The sequence below is a fragment of the Pteropus medius genome, unplaced genomic scaffold (genome assembly GCF_902729225.1).
Source record: "Pteropus medius unplaced genomic scaffold, Ma_sr-lr_union100, whole genome shotgun sequence".
NCBI classification, from domain to species: domain Eukaryota; kingdom Metazoa; phylum Chordata; class Mammalia; order Chiroptera; family Pteropodidae; genus Pteropus; species Pteropus medius.
This window is the reverse complement of record NW_024353788.1, coordinates 265828-271089: the sequence shown is the minus strand read 5'-3', so window position 1 is coordinate 271089 and position 5262 is coordinate 265828.

Below are 5262 nucleotides of genomic sequence, written 5' to 3'. Positions count from 1 at the left end.
CATTCTTGTCCTGTTTTCTGTTTCTAATATTAGTTGTAATTTTTCTTTTTTCTTGATGAATCTTGCTGAAGATTTGCTATTTTAGTAGTCTTTTCAAAGAACAGTTTTCAGTGTTACTGAACATTTTTTATTTCATTTCTATTTCATTGTTGCTCTTACTTCCTCTTTAGGCTTACTATTTTTTTTAACTCATTGAGTTAGTTTAGTTTCACTATTTTTTCTCTAATACATGCATCTAAGAGTATAAATTTCCATGTAAAGTAATACTGTGGTAGACTTAAAGTTATGTTCACAAAATTCTTTGATACTCCTCCTTTCAAGAGGTAATGCTTAATACCTGTCCCCTTGAGTATGGACTGGACTTAGCGAGTCACTCTGAATAAAGAGAGCACTGTGGAAATGATGGTGTGTGAACTTGCAGTTGAATGGTCCAGCTTCATGTAACTGCAGCTCCAGCTGTGTCTTGAATGTTTTTAAAGTTTTGTAAATGCTTTTTAAAAGTTTTTAAAAAGGCTTTTAAAATTATCTTTTTATTTTTAATTTTATTACATTGCGGCCAGAGATCTTTGCATGATTGACAAGTGAAAATCACTCACGCATTATTTTGAGAAAAGAGGGCTGTCACTCATGACTTTATTATGCCATGAAGGGAGATAGGTAGCTTTCAGTGTTCTTCTGATTAATAAATATATAAATTAAGCAAGCATTTATACCTTTAGAAAACAGGTTTATTAAATACTATTACCAGAGCAGTTATCAAACAAGAAAATCATTTAACAAAGCAGGCACTTTAGAAACTTACGGGTTTTTTTTTGTTTGTTTTTTTGTGTGTTTTGATTCTACAGAGCATAGTCGTAATATCTGTAGTTCAGGAATCTTGAAAGAATCTTGTTACAAATAACATTTGCAAGAACAGTTTTATGATGACAGAAAACCAAACAGGTGGATAGTTACGAGCTGCCACAAAACTATGCCTAGAACTGTGATGTTGTTGATACCCTTGGCTGGACACCTTATCAGAACAAGCAGGAGAGAGCTTTGCTCCCTGTGTCTGTCTGATACTCCTTTCGCCAGCAGCTGCAATGTAGGAGAACCAACATTCCCAAGACAACATGGAATTCTTTTGGTTAATGACAGGAAAAATGAGCAGGCTGAGAAGCTTAAAAACTTAACACGTGGAAGGAGAAAATGAAAAAATTTTAAATGGGGAGCATGCAATGTTTTGCTTTGACAGTGATATCGATGTTCTGCTTTTGAGCCTAGGCCTTGGTCTTTTTTTTTCCAACTGTTCCACGAGTACTCAGAAAAACTATTTTCACTAAGTTCATGGTTCTGTGTATGCCCATTAGATGAATTTTATTTTGTTATTCAAATATGCCATGTCTTTATTAGAAGGATCTTACTTTGGTTCATAATATACTATATTCTTTAGAATATTTTGTCTTTTAAGTATCACTAACTGGCTCGCTACTTCTTTATGGGCGCGTTTTTTTGTTTTTTTTTTTTGTAACTCTGACAATGAGATGTACCACAGCTCAGAATTGTTACAGTTTCTAGATAAACTGTTCCTTTTACCAGAATGTAGTTAGTGTCCTTCCTTCTCTAACCTGATATATGCTTTGGGCATTAAAGTATATTTTCTCTGACATTGATATGGTTATGTCAACTTCACCGCCTGGCATATCGTTTTTAATCTTTCAGTATCATCGTTTTATTCTTTTGTAAACAGTATGGCTAGATTTTTTTTTTCCAGTCTAGAAGCCTGAGTTTTGGTAAATAGGAGTTACTCTGTTTACATTTATTATGATAAGTGATAGATCAATAAATTTCTGTCATTACTATTTATCATTCTTTTTCTTTGCTTTTTAAAATTTTCTTTTCTTTGTTGGATTGATTAAGCTTTCTTTATTTCATTGTTTCTCCTCTCCTGGTTTGAAAGTTACATGATCTCTTTCTGTTTACCCATAAAATTTTACATTTATACTTGAATTAACAAATAATAAAGTTTATCGGTGTCCCTCCATCCTCCCAAACAATACAAGACCTTGGAATGCTTTAACTTAGAACACTGCTTCATCTATGTGATACTATTAGTCATAGCTTTGTTCCACATTTGTGTTGTTTACAGTTTTTTTGCTATTACAACAATGCTGCTAGGAGTATTTCTGCATTTATCTTAAAGTGTGCACGTGCAAGAGTTTCTCCAGGATGTACACAGGAGTGAAATTGTGGGCTACAGGATGGCAAATTTTCAGCTTTACTAGGTAATGCCAAAGTATTTTTGAAAGGGGTTGTTCCAGTTCACACTTCATTTTTGGTAATGTCAGTCTTGTAAACATCAGCCAGTCTGGTTGATGAGTAATAGACTCTCACTGTGGTTATAAATTTTCATTTTGCTGGTTGCTAAGGAAGGTTTGGCCATCTTCATATAGGGTAGTTTTGGGTTCCTGTTCAAGTCTTTTGTTCATTTTTCTCTCAGGTTGTCTTTTAGATATTACTCTCGTTCTTTATATCTTCTAGATTCTACTCTTTTGTCAGTTATGTGTATTGCCAATGTCTTCCCCTAGTTTGAGATCTCTTTTCACTCTCTTTTTGGTGTCTTGATAATCAGAAGCTCTTAATGTTAATGCTGGAGAATTTATCGATCCCATACCTTTGTAATGAGTGCCTTTTTTTGGTCTTGCTTGAGAAATCCTTTATTACCCCATGGTCATGGAGATATTCTATATCATCTTCTGAAAGTTCTACGGTTTTTCCTTCAATTTTTGATGTTTAATTTATCTGAAAACTATCTCGTGCATACCTTGTTTTAATATGCTTCCGGTTAGTCACTGTTATTGTTTTCTATAGAGTTAATGCTTCTTTATCTTTGCTCACATGCTTATCACTGCTTTTTGCCTCCCCTGCTTTTTTCTGGGTTTAATTCCCCTCTTCCTGAGACGGAAATGGTAGTCAATCTCTCAGCAAAGATTTGTGGTAAACTACCTTTTTTTCCTCTATGATTTTATTTCATCCTCATTCTGGAGCTACAGTTTAACAGAATGGAAATTTAGTTTAATGTTTTTCAGAAGTTTGAGAAAACTTCCTTATTATTGCTGTCGAGATGTCTGCTCCTTGGGAGGTAATCTGTCTTCTGTGTCTGCTTTTCAGATTTTTCTCTCTGTCTTTGTTTTGTTCAGTTTCTGTGTCTAGGGATAGATTTGTCATAATTTATCCTGTTCAGGACTGTGTTTCTTGAATCTATGCATGGTACCTCTTTTCTGTTCTGGAAAATTAATAGTATGTCTTAAAATATTGCTTCTCCCTTTTTTTCTTTTTTTCCTTCCGGAACTTAACATTTGTCATATTTTAGAGCTTCACATTCCATCTTCTAAATCTCTTAACTTTATTTCTATTTTCCATCTCCGTATCTCTCTGTGCTGCATTTTGGTTCATTTTCTAAGAGTTCATTAACTCTGCAATCTGCTTTTAATCATTTGTTTAATCAGGTCCATAAGACTTTATTTCCATTCATCATATTTTTATATCTAGAAGTTCTACTTGATTCTTTGAACCAGATTTTCATGTTTCTTATCTTCCAATTTAGTTCTTTAATCATTTTTAAATACCTAGTTTTAGTCTCTTTTGTTCTCTGATTGTTCTATAGTTGAAGGTCTCGGGGTTGTACTCCTCCAGTTTGTGTTTTCCAGTGGGAAAGCGAGTCCTTTTTTCATGTGTTTTTAATAACTTATGTTGAGCTCGTCTTAAGCAGGGCTTTCTGAGGGCATTGTATGCAGTGCTCTGCCAGGGAACCCAGATGTGTAGTACCAGTCCAATACCAATTTTGTGTTTATTTTTTGGCTTGGGGATTTTTACCCCACAAACTAAAGCACTGTCCATATACTTGGTCAGGGATTCTGTTTCTCAGAGGGATTCCCAGGAAAAGTTTCCCTCCTGTCTTCTGTGCCACTGGGTGATTTTCCCCCAACTTTTTCTTTCTTAGAACATACAGTCCTCACTCTCACAGACACCTGGCTCTATGCCAGTCTCAACTATGGCTGTGACTCTACCTGTTACTGGTCTAAGACTTCATCTGCTGACCTTTCTAGATTGATAAACATAATCCCTGGGACCTGGAATCTGGAGCAGAAGAGGTGTTGTACTTGAGGAAGCATCACATTCTAGATGGTGTCACACTTTAGCTATTGCTTCCTTGACTCACAGCTATGCAGGATTAAATAGTAAAAACAAAATTCCTTGAACATTCAGTGTACTCATCTTTTTCTTGTGAAACTGCAAAAAAATTCTGGCCAACCACTTAACTCATACTGCCACTGGCAGAAACATGTTATTGTTATTTCTAACATAATAGTGAGCTTACAAAATAGTGAAGCTCAGGATGAGTTATGCTCATCATCTATAAATTTGATTCAAGACAAAAATTTCGAAAACTCCATAACAAATATGCAGTTCCTCTATCATTTTGTCCCAGAAGATAGCATAATAAGGAAGATAATGTGATCCTAGTACCTGCTCTAGTATGAGAAATAGGCCTTTGGCCTTCTTAAAAAAAACCTTGGCCTTCTTAAACCTTGGCCTTCTTAAAAAAAAAAAAAAGATTGCCTTTTCCCTCTAGGTCTCATTGGAGCACAAAGGTATGAGGTCATTGCTTTTCTAAGAGACCTGGAAGAAAGTATGTGAAACTGGTCCCCAGTCCTATGAGAAACAAAATGATACTTAATGATTGAGTAGAAACAGCACTTAGATGGACAGCACCCTGAGGATATAAATTAAGTCACAAGGTCTCAGAGTTTGAAGGGATCTTGTATGCTCTTTATGCCCTGGACAGATGGGATGGTTTTCCCAAGATCCAAGTCATTGGCTGAGCCAAGATCAAAACAGGAGGCCTTCACATCTCAAGGGCCAGGCACCTTGACTTGTTTGCATTCACTGTTACTTTCGCATAATTCTTAGGGCCACTCGCCCAGTCTCAGAATTCCTGGTGGCAGTGGCTTTAATGTCATCACGAGGACAATTAGCTCTTGTGTCTTCTTTGTAATGGGGGTGAGAGAGAAAGGATTTACAAAGATAATATTCACTCGCGAGAGCCCACACACCCAAGTTAAAGGTAATCTACACAGCAGTGTCATTATTTTGTTCTGTGGATTTGCATTCCTTCCTTCCTTCCTTCCTTCCTTCCTTCCTTCCTTCCTTCCTTCCTTCCTTCCTTCCTTCCTTCCTTCCTTCCTTCCTTCCTTCCTTCCTTCCTTCCTTCCTTCCTTC